The sequence below is a fragment of the Lissotriton vulgaris genome, chromosome 3_1 (genome assembly GCF_964263255.1).
Source record: "Lissotriton vulgaris chromosome 3_1, aLisVul1.2, whole genome shotgun sequence".
Lineage (NCBI taxonomy): Eukaryota > Metazoa > Chordata > Amphibia > Caudata > Salamandridae > Lissotriton > Lissotriton vulgaris.
Window position 1 is genome coordinate 1,999,839,663 of NC_141689.1, and position 17,961 is coordinate 1,999,857,623.

A 17,961-nucleotide genomic window follows, 5' to 3' on the forward strand; every position below is an offset into this window, starting at 1 on the left:
CTCGCCTACCCATTGTAAAGGTCACATCCTGGGCCATATTTGGTCCAACTTCCCGCTAACCACAATCCCAGTTACTATTCCTTGCCTTTGGTCAGACCATCTTCTCCTTAAGTTTAAACTTACCTGTTTTTCTACTAAGTTACCTACTGCTCTGACTAGCAGTAGAGTAAGGAAATGGAAAACACTTGACAAACCAGAATTTATTAAAACACTTAATAATACGGCTCCACTCCCTCACTCTGATATTAATGCCGCCGAATCCAACCTTGCCGGCTGACTTCAAAACGCAAGCGATATCCACGCACCTTATAAAGATATTAAATTGGCCCGGCGAGCTGACGCTCAACGCTGGTTCTCCCAAGACCTAAAAGCTAAGAAACTGTCCTTGAGTACATGAAGGCCATTCTTGTCACTAAGACTGATTATTTTTCCTCCCGTATTCTTAATTCAGCAGACAGACCCAAGGATATTTTCTCAATTCTAAATGAGCTGACTGACTTAGATAGTGTCCGCCCCAGGGTGGTTCCAACCCAGACCTTTTGTGATGCCATCAACACTTACTTCATTGACAAAATCGTGGACATCAAGGAGAGCATTCCTACTTCCTTTGGCGATGCCCCCTCTGCTATCCATACCACCACCAACAAGGTCACATTAAATAGGTTTCCTACTATTACCTCAGAGCAATTCTTAGAACTACTGGCAAGAGTCAAGTCAGGAGCACCCTCTGACAAATGCCCCACTTACATCCTTAAAGAGTGTCTATCCTCCGTACCGACTCCGGCCTCTACTCTGTTGAATGACTCTCTTACATCTGGCTTAGTACCCCTGGCATTTAAGGAAGCAACAGTCATCCCACTCCTGAAGAAACCTGGGGTGGACCCCACTTGCATGGCAAACTGCCGGCCAATCTCTCTGCTCCCTTTCTTGGCCAAAGTTATGGATTCCCATGTCCCGAAACATCTGTCCGACTTTCTGGAGGGCTCAAACTGTCTTGATCCCCACCAGGCGGGCTTTCACCCTGCCCATTCTACAGAGGCAGTGGTAGTTGCAGTCTTAGACTCACTCCGTGACTGTGCTGATAGACATTCTCCTCAGGCCCTGGTGCTGTTGGATCTGTCGGCCGCTTTTGACACGGTCGACCATGGCATATTGATCGACCGTGTCAACCAGGCCAGCATCAGGGGCCTAGCAGCCTGTTGGCTGAGGTCTTTTTTGGAGAATCGTTCCCAGTCGGTCCGCCTTGGCACCCTGGTCGGCCCTAAACGGTCCATCACCTGTGGAGTCCCTCAGGGCTCATCGTTGTCACCTCATCAGTTCAACATCTATATTCTCCCTCTAATCCAGGCCTTAAGAGACAAGCAGGTGTCAGTGTTTAATTACGCGGACAACCTGCATTTGCTCTTCACTGTTGACAACTCCACCCTCTCCATTTCTCATTTTCAGTCTACCATGAGGTTCATCCAAGCCTGGATGAACCAAAACCACCTAAAACTAAACCCTGGAAAAACCGAGCTGGTGCTCACAGGTGATAGTGCTAAATATTGGGGCACTCACTACTGGCCATCAGATATGGGTCAAGCCCCTACCCCTACTTCTTCTGCAAAGACACTTGGAGTGACCCTGAACAGCGACCTCTCTCTAAAAACTCAAGTGGGCCAAGTGGTCTCCAAGTGTTTTTTCCAGCTTAGAAAAATCCTAATTCTTTACTCCACAGGCCATCACCCAGTTGGTGATTACTACGGTATTGTCCCACCTGGACTATGCAAACTCCATATACCTTGGCCAACCCTTATATCTACTGAAGCGCCTCCAGATGGTCCAGAATTATGCGGCCAGATTTATCACTGCCCAACCCAGATGGCATTCAGCATCTCCTCTGCTCAGGGACCTTCACTGGCTCCCTCTGGCCCAAAGCTGTTCCTTCAAAACTGGCTGTATGATTTTCAAATCTCTCCACTGCAAAAGTCCCAAATTCATAAATAACCTCATCATCAGGCACACCTCTTCCCGTAAGCTGCGCTCTGCCCACCTAGCCCTCCTCCAGACACCCGCTTTCAAACGCAAACGGTCCGGTGGTTGTAGATTTGCTGTTCTTGCATCTCGTTTATGGAACACCTTCCCCTTCGAGATCAGGTCCTGCAAGGACCTCATGTCATTCAGGAAAGCTTTAAAAACATGGCTTTTCAGACAAGCGTATCACTAACTCCATCCTATTCACGTTTTCATGTTCCGTTCTTTGTCTATCTTAGCGCCAGGAAACCAATCGGTGGCAGTGCGCTCAATAAATACTTTTTAACATAACATAACACACTATATATATATATATATATATATATATATATATATATATATATATATATATATATATATATATATATATATACACGCTCCTTCTCCTCCCGTTTGGGTGAATAAAGCACTCGTAGGGGTATCGACGTTCCCGCAGGTTTTATTTCTCAAATAATAGCAGCCACAACATGACGCGTTTCGGCTACTGCCTTACTCAAATGTTGTATATATATATATATATATAGAGAGAGAGAGAGAGAAGATTTTAGTAGAAAATATGGTTTATATTTGGAAGCAGTCTCCTCCTTTATGCCAAAAAAATCCTTTTAAATATATGATGTTTTTATTTCCTTAAAATGGTACGTTTGGATTATGTTTTCCTGTCTGATCAGCTTGCCGACACCACATTAATTTCGATTTCACCCCGCATCATATCAGATCATAATCCGTTGATTTTAAGCTGTATTTTAAATTGCATCAAGAAGGTTCCTAGATTATGGACTTTCGGGAGAAAACTTCTATTGGAACAATTATATTTAGATCACATGAGACCCTGGATATCTGAATTTTTAAATATTAACAAAGGGTCAGCCCCTAGCAAAATCATCTGGGATACACTTAAGGCAGCGATTCAAGGTGAGACAAAGAGCTTCTCATTCTCCCGTCAGAGGCAAATTCAAGAGCAAACTAACAAGCGGATTGACGAATTACGTCTTGCAGAGGTCCAGCTCATGAGCGTGATCAATGATGGCCGCGATACAGCCCAAAGTCAAACACATGTCGCGCGTATTAAGGCTTCCTTGCTCGAATTCTTTGGGCGGGTCCTCGCTGCCAAATATTTGCAGTATCGCTCGATGATGTTTGAGTTTGGTGAAAAAACAGGCAGGGTATTAGCTAAACGAGTCCAGCAGCGAGCCTTGGCTAACCGTATTGTTAAGATTCAGGACTCTCAGGGCCACATTCACGATACTCCTGAAGGGGTCCTGACTGTTTTCTCTGAGTTTTATGGCTCTCTATATACCGAGGGATCTAGGGATTTTAGTTTAGATCATGAGTTCGGCGCTTTTATACACAAGCTTAACACTCTAAAGGTATCAGATCACCAGAATACTATCCTGGCTGCACCAATAGAATGGGAGGAGGTCGAATCGGCACTGAACTTTCTCGCCAAGGGCAAGGCGTCAGGCCAGGACTCTGATCCTTTGGAGTTCTATACTATATTTCGGTCCGAGATTCGGGATGATTTTTTGACAATCCTTAGAGATGCTCAGCTTGGCCTTATTCCAGACTCCTGGCGTCATACAACCATCATTCTTTTTAAAAAGAAAGAGAAACCGGAGCTGGACCCTGCTTCATTTTGTCCGATATCATTGATCAATACCGATAGCAAGATTTTCGCAAAGATCTTGGCTACCATATTAGCGTCAGTGATATCCCCATTAGTCTCTATTCGTCAACATGGGTTTATTCCTGGCAGGGACAAGGTGGACCATGTCCGCCGTGTTATAGCACTTTTGGACTGGGCTCAAACCACAGGATCCCCCCTTGGTGCAATCCTGTTAGACACCGAAAAGGCGTTTGACAGGGTTGTCTGGGAGTTCTTGTGGAAAGTTCTGCACTGGAAGGGGTTCTGCTCAAACTTTGTTCACGCTTTGCAGTCACTGTATATCATACCTCAAGCTACTTTATCTATATCGGTCCTGGTTTCAAGATCTTTTGAAATTAGCAGGGGCACTAGGCAGGGCTGTCCCTGCTCGCCCCTGCTATTTGCTCTTTACATAGACCCTTTTCTAAGCAAACTTGAGCTCTCTCTGGATATATCTCCGGTTAGGATTAATACATATGAATTTAAAGCTCTGGCATACGCTGATGATATCATTGTATTAACAAGTGATGTGTTAGTCTCGTTTCTTGCAATTAAGAACTTAGCGGAACAGTATGGTCACTGCTCGGTCTACAAACTTAACACACAGAAAACCCAGGTGGTTCAATCTGCTGCCATGGGTCCTTCTGATGCACCAGTGGTTTCAAGTGCATTGTATTTAGGGATAAGAATTACAGCTGCAGTAGATGAGCTGGCAGATATGAATATCTTACCTATCATAGATACAGTTAGCTCCACTCTGCACAGATTAGATAATCTGCATCTATCTCTGTTCGGAAGACGGAATGTGTTAAAAATGCTGATCCTGCCAAAATTTCTATATATATTTAGGACCATTCCGTTAGTTTGCTTAGTCATGTTTTGCCCGTGCAGAGAGATCCTGCAGTAGGTTCCTATGGGGCTACCACCAGCCCCGCAGGGCGGCGAAATGGATGCAATTGCCACTGGATAGGGGTGGGTGGTCACTTCCTAATCTTCTGCTCTATAGTTGGACAGCCCTGCTCCAACACTTTGCCGTACCACTCTTTGGTGATACAGCAGTAATTCCACCATGTTGTAGACCTTCCATCTTTGAGATCGGCCTAGGAGAGGACGCCAAGGGGATACTGCTGTCGGTTCTCGAATTTAGTTATTATAAAAAAACTAAATTTAAAGGTATCCTTTCTATGTATTCAGTCTGGAGGAAGATACGGCGAACATGGTTAATTCCCAACATTAATTTCTATACCCCTCTTGCAGCAGCTAGACTGCTACCTTCCAATTTTCAAGACCAAATTACAATCCGTTGGAGGATGCATGGCATTACTGTTTTAGGGGTTTTAACTCAAGAGGGGAGCATGGCCTCCTTTCTTTTTCTAAAAGATACATTTGCCCTGGATACGCATGAATTTTTTAAATACCTCCAGGTTCGAAGCTATCTAGATAAAATTGTGCCTAAAAACCCAAGTCTATTTGTTAAGAATACACTTATTGATTCAATCCTGAAGCGGTCACGAATCGGACCACTTTACCAAAATTTACTTTCAGGTCTCCCTGATGATTTATCTCTTCATAATATCAAATGGGAGAATAAGCTAGGTAAGGCTGGTCTGGATATCTCCCAGGCACTAGAGTTATCTAATACGGTGTTAATTTCAGGGAGCTTATGCTCTCGCCAAAATTTCCAAATGCGGTGGAAGGGGCGGCCATTTCTGCCTGTGTTGTGTTTTAGTAGCTGCTAATGATGTCCATATGTTCTTCACTTGCCCTAAACTTGATTTGTTTCTTCAAGACATCCAAGCATTTATTAATTTAAGTTTTAAAATACCTGTGGCTTTGTCGGTTAGAACGAGCTATACCTCGGCCCTAATATTTATTGCTATGCCGGTATTACGTTTATGTATCACATCTGAATGGATTAATCCCGTCCCCCCACCTTTGCGAATTGGAGAGCAAGGATCTTAGCTCTCCATAATTTAGAATCAGCTGTGTTTTAGAGGGGGTAGGAGGAGGCGGGAGAGGGGGGTACAAATATGGGCTCCATTTATGCAATGGCTGAATAATTGAAGCGGAAGAACTCCCTTTACTAACAGTTTATTGTTCCTGTTTGTTTCTTTCCTTTTTTTCCTCTTGGCTGTATTAAGCTATATATGACATCTGTAATGTTTTATTTATACCGATATCCATGTAAACTTATATACTATGCGTCATTGTTTTGTTCTCAAGCTGAATAATAAAAAAAACTTTAAAAAATGGATAGACTATGACGTAATAATTTAGTTCAAATACATTCATATTATGTAATAAATTAATATCACGTATTTGTAATTTGTTGGTCTTTCAGAACTGTTAATATTAATCGATGGACATTTAGTATCATACATTTGTTTAACTTTCATTTTCTTGTAAAATGAATGAAACAAATCAATGCGACTTTGGGTGTAGTCAAAATGTGTATATATATATATATATATATATATATCCAAAGAAAACTTAGTTCGTAAGAACACACGTATTCGAACACCAGAGGTTGTTCTTGTGCGCAAACTTTATTCGGCAGGAAACAACGCGTTTCACCTTAAGGCTTGTTCACGTTTCAGCCATTACTGATGTGTACACCCATTTTGTATCCCACATCCCTCATAGAGGTAGGACTATCACCACATAAGTGAGATAACACTGAGAAAACTAAGCCGCCAATTTGAAATGGTTTTTTATACATTGGGACAGTATCTTGTTGCTACATTTCTTTGACTATTCTCATCAAGACAGTGATTATATTTCAATAAAATATTGTGTCACGTTTGAGCATGCATGTGTGGATTCTATAAACATTTGTCACATTGCGCACATTGAAATGATGCATAACGCGTCGCAATTTGTTCCTATAATAAAGTTCAAAACATTTGTACTCGTGAAGTTGCAACATCCCTTACTCACAATAATGTAGGTGATACCACAATACATAGTGCGTTAAACTTTGTTCATGCAATAAAGTTTGAAAGGTTTATACTCATTGTGCGCATTGTATAGTCCGTTATCAGTGACAATTACTTCATATTACACCCAAGTGGGCAATCCGACTCAAGCCTGGAATTGGTGCATCATGATTTGTTCGTGCAATAAAGTCCCAATTGGATTGTACCTGATATATATCATCATCAGTTCATTATCTTTGGTTGGTACTTCAAAATACCGCCCAAGTGGGCAATGCAAATGGGAATGGGACTTCTTTCTGAAATTCCATAACTTGGGTTTCCAAAGTAATCAAAAATTATCACAGACAAAAGGGATAAGTCATTGTTAATGAATCCATACTCTCCCTGTAGCAAGCTTTGTCACATTTGATGTTAGGAATATTTTGTGCATATCCCTCATAGCAATTCGGAGATCATAATTGTCCACTGTTACCTAAAATTACACAAAATTTAAAAAGACATAATATAAAAAGACAGAAAAGCAACATTCAATAAATATTTAAACAATTTATGTCTTCATTCAGCAAGATGGACCGCTAGTTCCTCATTTGAATTAAGGCCTATCGGGTTCATACATTCAAAGTCAATTATGTACCTCGATTCAAGCTTGCGCAGTGCAAGTTTCCTATTGCCACCCCTGATCCCCAGATCAACCATATCAATGACTACCATTCTCAATAAGTTTTCGTTCTGAAAATGACAGTCATAAAAATGACGGGCTACAGGGTATTGTTGATTATTAGTTTTAATCGCCCGTACATGTTCCATCACACGTTTTTTGGCCTGATGTATGGTGCTGCCCACGTACCACTTGTCACATGGACAAATGAGTACGTAAACACAATACATCGTGTTGCAAGTCAAGGGTTTTCGGATAACAAACTCTCTTCCAGAATTAGGGATTATCAGAGATTCACAATCCACACTTTTCTTGCACGCTTTGCAGCTTCTGCAGCATTTAAAGCCTGCACTCCCTTTGCTTACTCTTTTGCTTGTCACAGAGTTTTTACTCAGATCATCTTTCAGAGATTTACCTCTTCTGAACGTGATCTGAGGATTGGCATTTAGATGGTTTTTTAGATGCTGATCCGTCAGAAGATCGTGCCAATGTTTCTTAAAAATGGCTCTGATGTCACTCGCTTGACCTGAGAAAGTTGTTATAAATCTAATCTTTTCCTCATCCATCACTTTTTGGTTTAGATTTAGTAATTCATTTCAGACAGTTGCATCTGCCCTTGTGCAAGCTTTTTTGATAGTGGACCATTTGTACCCTCGCTCCTTAAAGCGACTACACATCACTTGTTTTTCTTTCTCATATGCATCTATGGTGCTACAGTTCCTCTTTGCCCGTAATAGTTCCCGTAAGGTATGCTGTCCACTAAATTCCGGGGATGGGCACTTCGAGCACTTAAGATGCTGTTGCCCGCTGTCTGTTTCCTGAATAAACTTGTAGTTATCATTTGTTCTTGAATTTTAATGCGGACATCTAGAAATTCTATGTCTGTTTTGTGGATGTTTTCCGAAAAAACAAGATTAACAGAATTTCTATTCAGCTGGTTCACAAAGCTTTTTGCTGACTCCATATTTCCATTCCAAATCATAGAAATATCATCGATGTACCTAAGCCACAGGACAACCCTGGTGTTAAATTCGGACATGGACTTGGACACCTGCTCCTCCCACCACCCCACGAAGAGGTTGGCATAACTCAGGGCGAAGCAGGTGTCCATCGCCGTGCCCTGTGACTGTCGGCACACTGTCTCATCAAAAATGAAAAAATTATTATTCAGGCAAAAATTGATTAATTCTACCAACATTCTTGAATGGAGTGTTAGTGAAATGGAGCGAGATTTTAGATAGTGTTCAACTGCCTGGATCCCCAGGTCATGACGCATACTGGTATACAAGCTACCCACATCTAATGTGACTAGTGTGTATGATGGTTCCCAGTGTATTTCATCAATAATAGTTAAAAAGTGTGTAGTATCTCTCAAGTATGCTGGGAGAGAATTTACGAACGGTCTTAAATAGTGATCTATCAGGCGTGAGGTATTCTCTAGCAGGGAGCCCATTGATGATACTATGAGTCTTCCCGGTGGGTCAGCTGCATTTTTGTGTAGCTTAGGTAATAAGTATAGGATGGGTACCCTTGGATGGTCACATTTAAGGTAGTTGTATTCCTCCCATTCCAACAAACCTTTGTCACGATATTCCATTAAGAGATTACAAAAGGTGGCATTTGTGATTTTCTAACCTCCCCAAAATTCGTAACCTGGTAACATGTGTTGTCTGCCAGTTGTCTCATCCCTTCTGCCAGATATTTGTCTTTGTCTAAGACCACCACATTCCCCCCCTTGTCGGAGTGGCGTATCACTATTTGAGGATCATTTCTCAGATTCTCGATGGCCTTTATTTGTGACATAGATAGATTTTTCTGAGCATTGGGAATTTTCTTCATTCCAAGCTTTTTAATGTCATTCAAGACGCCTTTTTTATATACTTCAACAGCCTCACATGTGATGTTGGGTAAAAACTTTGATTTAGGCTTGAAACCACTTCCTGGGTTTACATCTACATTAATCACACAATTGTCCAGCAGTTCTTCCCCCACCACCTCCCCTGATGATAGGATTTCCATTAGATCAACATCATTCAAATTTAAATTGCTGTTAACAGTACCTCCACTCCCAGATATATCGTCTGTGGGATGTAATTCAAAACACTTTTTGAGTTTTAATTTTCTAGCAAAGTAAAATAAGTCAATTCTGGTCTGAGAATAGTTCAAATTGGTTGAAGGGCAAAAGGATAAGCCTAATGCCTATACTTCAGTTTCAGATGGTGAAAGTAATCTTTGAGAAAGATTGATTACCGTCATACTCGTGCCTTGCTGCCCCTTGTCAGAACTCCCACGGGCATTATAGTTGCATTTCTGGTCTTGTTTCCGCTTCCTGAGTTTTGCTTGTTTATTACTCTCGTTCTTCCTCGACCTCCTCGTCCTCACCCTCTCTGATTCCCTTGATCTGATTGGGATTCTGTCCGTCCCTGGTTTAGCACCTGGAATTGTAATAAAAAATTCTTCTTCTTCTGCAGTTCTTCACTCGCAGGTTGATTCAATCCCACCACTGATACATCAGGAATGCTGCCATCTGAGATATCGCTTTCGGTCACCTCTGCTCGTGAAATATTTCCTGATGTATTGGGCTTTGCGGTCAATGCCTTGTCAAAAAGATGATCATACTTTCTTTGGAAAGTAAGAGTGCGACCCAATTGATAATCTTTGTAATCGCGAAGGAATTTTCGCTGTTTTTTTGAAGTGATCTATTCTTTTACCTCCTCCATCTTGATTTCAAGACGTTTCAGGAATTCTTCCAGCGCCTCTTTCGTCATCATTGTTTTTATTTCTTCCATTATCACTTCGATAATGGACTATACAATGCGCACAATGAGTATAAACCTTTCAAACTTTATTGCACAAACAAAGTTTAACGCACTATGTATTGTGGTATCACCTACATTATTGTGAGTAAGGGATGTTGCAACTTCACGAGTACAAATGTTTTGAACTTTATTATACGAACAAATTGTGATGCGTTATGCATTATTTCAATGTGCGCAATGTGACAAATGTTTATAGAATTCACACATGCATGCGCAAACGTGACACAATATTTTATTGAAATATAATCACTGTCGTGATGAGAATAGTCAAAGAAATGTAGCAACAAGATACTGCCCCAATGTGTAAAAAACCATTACAAAATGGCGGCTTAGTTTTCTCACTGTTATCTCACTTATGTGGTGATAGTCCTACCTCTATGAGGGATGTGGGATACAAAATGGGTGTACACATCAGTAACGGCTGAAACGTGAACAAGCCGTAAGGTGAAACGCGTTGTTTCCTGCCGAATAAATCCCACCACTGATACATCAGGAATGCTGCCATCTGAGATATCGCTTCCGGTCCCCTCTGCTCGTGAAATATTTCCTGATGTATTGGGCTTTGCGGTCAATGCCTTGTCAAAAAGATGATCATACTTTCTATGGAAAGTAAGAGTGCGACCCAATTGATAATCTTTGTAATCTCGAAGAAATGTTCACTGTTTTTTGGCGTGATCTCTTCTTCTAACTTCCCCATCTTGATTTCAACATACGTCACGACCTGGGGATCCAGGCAGTTGAACATTATCTAAAATCTTGCTCCATTTCACTAACACTCCATTCAAGAATGTTCGCAGAATTAATACATTTTTGCCTAACTAATAATGTTTTCATTTTTGATGAGATGGTGTACAGACAGTCACAGGGCACGGCGATGGGCACCTGCTTCGCCCCTAGTTATGCCAACCTCTTCATGGGGTGGTGGGAGGAGCAGGTGTCCACGTCCATGTCCGAATTTAACACCAGGGCTGTCCTGTGGCTTAGGTACATCGATGATATTTTTATGATTTGGAATGGAAATATGGAGTCAGTAAAAAGCTTTGTGAACCAGCTGAATGGAAATTCTGTTAATCTTGTTTTTTCCAAAAACATCCACAAAACAGACATAGAATTTCTAGATGTCCGCATTAAAATTCAAGAACAAAAGATAACAACAAGTTTATTCAGGAAACAGACAGCGGGCAACAGCATCTTAAGTGCTCGAAGTGCCCATCCCCGGAATATAGTGGACAGCATACCTTACGGGGAAATAGTACGGTCAAAGAGGAACTGTAGCACCATAGATGCATATGAGAAAGAAAAACAAGTGATGTGTAGTCGCTTTAAGGAGCGAGGGTACAAATGGTCCACTATCAAGAAAGCTTGCACAAGGGCAGATGCAACCGTCAGAAATGAATTACTAAATCCAAACCAAAAAGTGATGGATGAGGAAAAGATTAGATTTATAACAACTTTCTCAGGTCAAGCGAGTGACATCAGAGCCATTTTTAAGAAACATTGGCACGTTCTTCTGACGGATCAGCATTTAAAAAACCATCTAAATGCCAATCCTCAGATCACGTTTAGAGGAGGTAAATCTCTAAAAGATGAACTGAGTAAAAACTCTGTGACAAGCAAAATAGTAAGCAAAGGGAGTGCAGTCTTTAAATGCTGCAGAAGCTGCAAATCGTGCATAAAAAGTGTGGATTGTGAATCTCTGATAATCCCTAATTTTGGAAGAGAGTTTGTTATCCAAAAACCCTTGACTTGCAAAACGATGTATTGTGTTTACATACTCATTTGTCCATGTGACAAGTGGTATGTGGGCAGCACCATACATCAGGCCAAAAAACGTGTGATGGAACATGTACGGGCGATTAAAACTAATAATCAACAATACCCTGTAGCCCGTCATTTTTATGACTGTCATTTTCAGAACGAAAACTTATTGAGAATGGTAGTCATTGATATGGTTGATCTGGGGATCAGGGGTGGCAATAGGAAACTTGCACTGCGCAAGCTTGAATCGAGGTACATAATTGACTTTGAATGTATGAACCTGATAGGCCTTAATTCAAATGAGGAACTAGCGGTCCATCTTGCTGAATGAAGACATACATTGTTTAAATATTTATTGAATGTTGCTTTTCTGTCTTTTTATATCATGTCTTTTTAAATTTTGTGTAATTTTAGAGAACAGTGGACAATTATGATCTTCGAATTGCTATGAGGGATATGTATGAAATATTCCTAACATCAAATGTGAAAAAGCTTGCTACAGGGACAGTATGGATTCATTAACAATGACATATCCATTTTTTCTGTGATAATTTTTGATTACTTTGGAAACCCAAGTTATGGAATTTCAGAAAGAAGTCCCATTTCGATTTGCTTTGCCCACTTGGGCGGTATTTTGAAGTACCAACCAAAGATAATGAACTGATGATGATATATATCAGGTACAATCCAATTGGGACTTTATTGCACGAACAAATCATGATGTACCAATTCCAGGCTTGAGTCGGATTGCCCACTTGGGTGTAATATGAAGTAATTGTCACAGATAACGGACTATACAATGCGCACAATAAGTATAAACCTTTCAAACTTTATTGCACAAACAAAGTTTAACGCACTATGTATTGTGGTATCACCTACATTATTGTGAGTAAGGGATGTTGCAACTTCACGAGTACAAATGTTTTGAACTTTATTATACGAACAAATTGCGACGCGTTATACATTATTTCAATGTGCGCAATGTAACAAATGTTTATAGAATCCACACATGCATGCTCAGACCTGACACAATATTTTATTGAAATATAATCACTGTCTTGATGAGAATAGTCAAAGAAATGTAGCAACAAGATACTGCCCCAATGTGTAAAAAACCATTACAAAATGGCGGCTTAGTTTTCTCACTGTTATCTCACTTATGTGGTGATAGTCCTACCTCTATGAGGGATGTGGGATACAAAATGGGTGTAAACATCAGTAACGGCTGAAACGTGAACAAGCCGTAAGGTGAAACGCGTTGTTTCCTGACGAATAAATTTTGCGCACAAGAACAACTTTTAGTGTCCGAGTACGTGTGTTCTTACGAACTAAGTTTTCTTTGGATATATGGGCAACCGGTAGCCATTCCTCGGACCACCCGTGAGCTGTCTCAACAAGATTCCATGACCGGAGCTGTGGTTTAATATATATATATATAACAAAAACTGATTAAATCCACTCAATCCAAATATTACCAGGAAAAAATCACCTCTGCCTCCAGCTCTTCCAGGGAAATCTTTAAAATATTCAAGTCCTTAGTCACCCCACCTATTCCCACTGCTGATCCCAGTCTTGCATATACTCGCTGCAGGGAATTAGCTAATTTTTTTGTATCAAAAATAACAGACATCTATTCCACTTTCCATGATACACCATGGATATTAGCCTCGCCCCCTAGTTCTGAGCTGAATCTCCTTGAGACATTTCCCCCTCTTGATTGCCTTGAGGTTCAATCACTTTTGAGTAATCTTAAATCAGGTTCACCGGCTGATGTAGCACCCCCCACTATGCTCAACCTGGTCTCTGATGTTGTGGCCCCGGTGATTAAGGGGGTGATCAATACTTCACTCTCAGCTGGGGAAGTCCCCCTCCCCTGGAAACACGCAAGAGTAAAGGCGCTATTGAAAAAGCCCAACCTCAATCCTGACGATTGGGCTAACTATCGCCCTATCTCTCTGTTGCCCACAATTAGCAAACTTACTGAAAAACATGTCAATTCTATGATTTCCAACCATCTAGAAACCCAGAATCTACTGCATCCAACCCAGACCGGATTCAGGTGCAAACAAGGCACTGAAATGGCTCTGGTGACAGTTATTGAGGAAGCAAGAAGGATTGTAGATGAAGGCAGTTGTGCAGCCATACTGTTATTAGATCTCAGCGCGGCCTTTGACACCGTTAATCACTCTATTCTGATTCAAAGGATGGGTGATGTGGGTGTCACTGGGACCGCGCTAAAATGGCTGCAATCCTTCCTCTCCGACCGGACCTTCTCTGTATTTGAGGATGACATCTCCTCTCGACCCGCGCATCTTCACTGTGGCGTTCCCCAGGGGTCATCCCTCAGCCCGACCTTATTTAATATCTATATGAGGCCTTTGGCTGAGGTGGTGTTACCTTGGGGAGTGCAACTAGTGACATATGCTGATGATACGCAGCTTATCATCACCCTTTCTGGCCAGATGTCATACTATGATAAACTTTCCTCCTGCCTTAGTAAGGTTTGTGAGTGGATGGATGCCTCCTTCCTGAAACTCAATTGAACAAAGACGGAGATCACGATGTTGGGGCATGATGCTCCCTCCACAGTGGACGGATGGTGGCCTACCACTTTGGGCCATCCCCCTTCCCCCAAAAAGAAAATTAAAAGTCTAGGGGTTTGGCTAGACCCAGCACTTAACTTTTTGGTGCAAGCTCAGAAGGTTGCAGCGACCTGCTACGCCCTGATGAGATCTCTTAGAAAAATCATTGAACTGCTTCCGTTCGAAGCAAGACGGACATTAGTCCAGGCCCTGATTCTAACACGCCTGGACTATGCCAACGCAGTATATTTAGGAGCACCACTAGGAACACTCAGGGTCCTACAGACGGTACAGAATTGTGCTGCCCGGATGCTTCTAAGGATACCGCGTAGAACTTCTGCCAAACCAGCACTCCGGCAACTCCATTGGTTGCCAATACAACAAAGGGTCGAATTTAAGGCTATGACCATTGTCCATAAAGCCTTGACCAAGACAGGGCCTGGTCTAATCCAACCTCTGTTTTGCCCTTACCAAACCAATAGGACCCTTAGATCTAGTAGTAAGAACTTCCTGGCAGTCCCACGAATAAGGAGAATCCGCATGGGCGACAGACGTTTTTCTGTCCAATCAGCTAAACTCTGGAACAACCTGCCGGACCCTATTCGGATGGAAGAGAACCACCTTAGTTTCAGAAAAATGCTAAAAACGTTCCTATTTCTGTAATCTCTCGGTGATGAATTTGTTCACTGCAGCGCTGGGATGCCTCTGGGTAACCACGCACTATAGAAATGAGTATTCATTCATTCATATACTAGCAGCCCGTCCCGACGTTGTCCGGGTATGAATTGCTGCCGGCCAGTAGTATATTGTTTTGTAGGATTTCGTTTTGATAGCATTTCTTATCTGTGACAGGCCTGTGAAACGCTTCGATTCACAATGCACTGCTGATGCACTTCAGAGTGCGCGTTCAGTAGTGTGTGAACTTGAGTTTCCCTACTTTATTTTTCCTTGCAATATTATATAGCGCGAACTCGACCACATGTCATGAGCACAATTTACATTACAGAACAACACATTCATTTGTGGTAGGCACGGGGAGACCAAGCGATTTGCCTGGAATCACAGGATGTTCAGCTGATGCCGAGATTTGAATGTAGCTCCCCAGCTCTAAAGTTCGCAATTCTAGAACTTGTGGCGGGAGGTGTGTCTAAAAGTGTATGTCGGTGCTGGCCATCAATGAGAGAGACCTGTGCATTTTTCAAATGGGTGGTGAAAAAATATGAATATGTTGCTGGAGATGTGGGTCGCCGTGCCACCAGTGTACTTACCGGGGGAGGGTAAACACCCATTATTCCGCAACTTTCTTTCCGCATACCATCACTCCGCATACTTTCATTAAAAAAGTACCATGACTCCGCAATGCCATTATAATGCATGGCATTACATTTTATATGCTTTTATCATGCATACATTTACAATTAAATTCGTTGTAAATGCATGAATGGTAAAAGCATGTTTTTTTTAAATGTTTGGATAAGGTAAGTATGGGTATAGGGGTATATATTTTAGGGTACTGAGGTATATGTTTTGGGGTGTTTGGGTATTTTAAGGTTCAGATATAGTTTTAGGTTATGGGTACAGGGGTAGTTTTAGGGTTTAGGGATAGGTATGGGCTTTGGGGTACAGGGGTATTTTTAGGGTTCAGGGCTAGGATTGGGATTTGGGGTATAGGGGTATTTTTAGGGTTCAGGGGTAGGTTTGGGTTTTTGGGTAAAGGGGTATTTTAAGGGTTCAGGGCTAGGTTTAGGTTTTGGGGCACAGGGGTATTTTTAGGGTTCAGGGCTAGGTTTGGGTTTTTTGGGTACAGGGGTATTTTAGGGTTCAGGGGAAGGTTTGGGTTTTGGGGTACAGGGTTATTTTTAGGGTTCAGGGGTACTTTTGGGGTACAGGGGTATTTTTAGGGTTCAGGGGTAGGTTTGGGTTTTGGGGTACATGGGTATTTTAAGGGTTCAGGGCTAGGTTTGGGTTTTGGGGTACAGGGGTATTTTAGGGTTCAGGGGTAGGTTTGGGTTTTGGGGTACAGTGGTATTTTTAGGGTTCAGGGCTAGGTTTGGGTTTTGAGGTACAGCTGTGTTTTTAGGGTTCAGGGGTAGGTTTGGGTTTTGAGGTACTGGGGTATTTAGAGGGCTCAGAGCTAGGTTTGGGTTTTGGGGTACAGGGGTATTTTTAGGATTTAGGGATAGGTTTGGGTTTTGGGGTACAGGGTATATTTATAGGGTTAAGATGGGTTAGTGTTTAAGGGTGTTGGGGTATTTTAAGGAGTAAGGGTGGGTTATGATTATGGGGTGCAGGGGTATTTAAAGGGAGCAGGGTGGGATTAGCACACAATATGAGACATGGCATGAAGGGCAGAACGTACCACACGCCCCTAGCATTTGTCACGCCCCCAGCACACGCCCACAGCACAATGCAGACACGCCCACAAGGGACTACTTTGCTGGCACGGTTCATTTACCTTTTAAATGTATATGGTGGGCGTCTGCATAGCCTATGTCCTTCTGCTGCACCTGCCCTTTCCAAAGCTGTATTGGGTGTTGTGATTGGTGCTGTGGTTCCTGAGATTACCCACCTCAAATGTTTGGGCTCTCTCTTTATTATATTAGTATGGACATAGAGAGAGAGAGAAAGAGAGAGATAAATGAAACGGATAGGAAAACTAAAATCATGGCTAATGATGTAATTATAAACTGATCAACATAAAAACTGGACTTCAAACACAAGGAATGAATGTTTCTTTGAATTATATTAATCCAGATTAGTTGGCTGTTCAAACCAGGAATGTTGCAGGAATTGTAATTGTAATGGTATTTGAATATCCATCTCTTACAAAGCAATGTGAGGAAGGTCAAAAACGTTAAATTGAACTGTTTTTGTAAACCACTATAGGCTTAACAATACATGTTCAAAGATGGCAGCCATTTTATATAGGAAATAGGACTGCTTGTATGCAGACCACTGTGTTTGTTGTCCCTCGTTAATGTCAACTGTCTTATTGAGTATTTTAATGAAAGAGACATGGCGCTCAGACATCGTGAACAAGGCAATGTGAGACTGCTGAAATGCATAGATGTTGAAACGTCATAAAAAATAAACTACAGAGTGGCCAGTACCTTTTTGAGTGCCAGATGGTTATTTTCTAAATGGGGTAACCCTATATTGAATATTTGGGAACGTGGCAAATTGTTCCGTGACCGGCACCACAGACGCTTTGGAAGCATGCCAGTGTGACTCGCCAAACAGCATTTTTGAAGGAGACAGGTGTGCCCCTCCCCCCGCTTTGCTGCACTGAACATTGCCGGAAGCAAAGAGGAGTGTGGAGACCACAAGTAGGAACCTGGAGCCGAGATCAGAGGATCCTAGAATCGAGGTGTATGACTCTGGGCAAAACTCTGGTAATCGGGCGAAAAGTGAGCGCAGCAGCGGAAGTCGGGCTGAGGAGCTAAGTGAAAAGCAAGCAAGAGACACAGAAGTTGTTCATATTCGAGTGCAACAAAGACGATCCCCAGCATTAAGGCAAAACACCGGTTTACATAATGAGTGACAAGGAGTG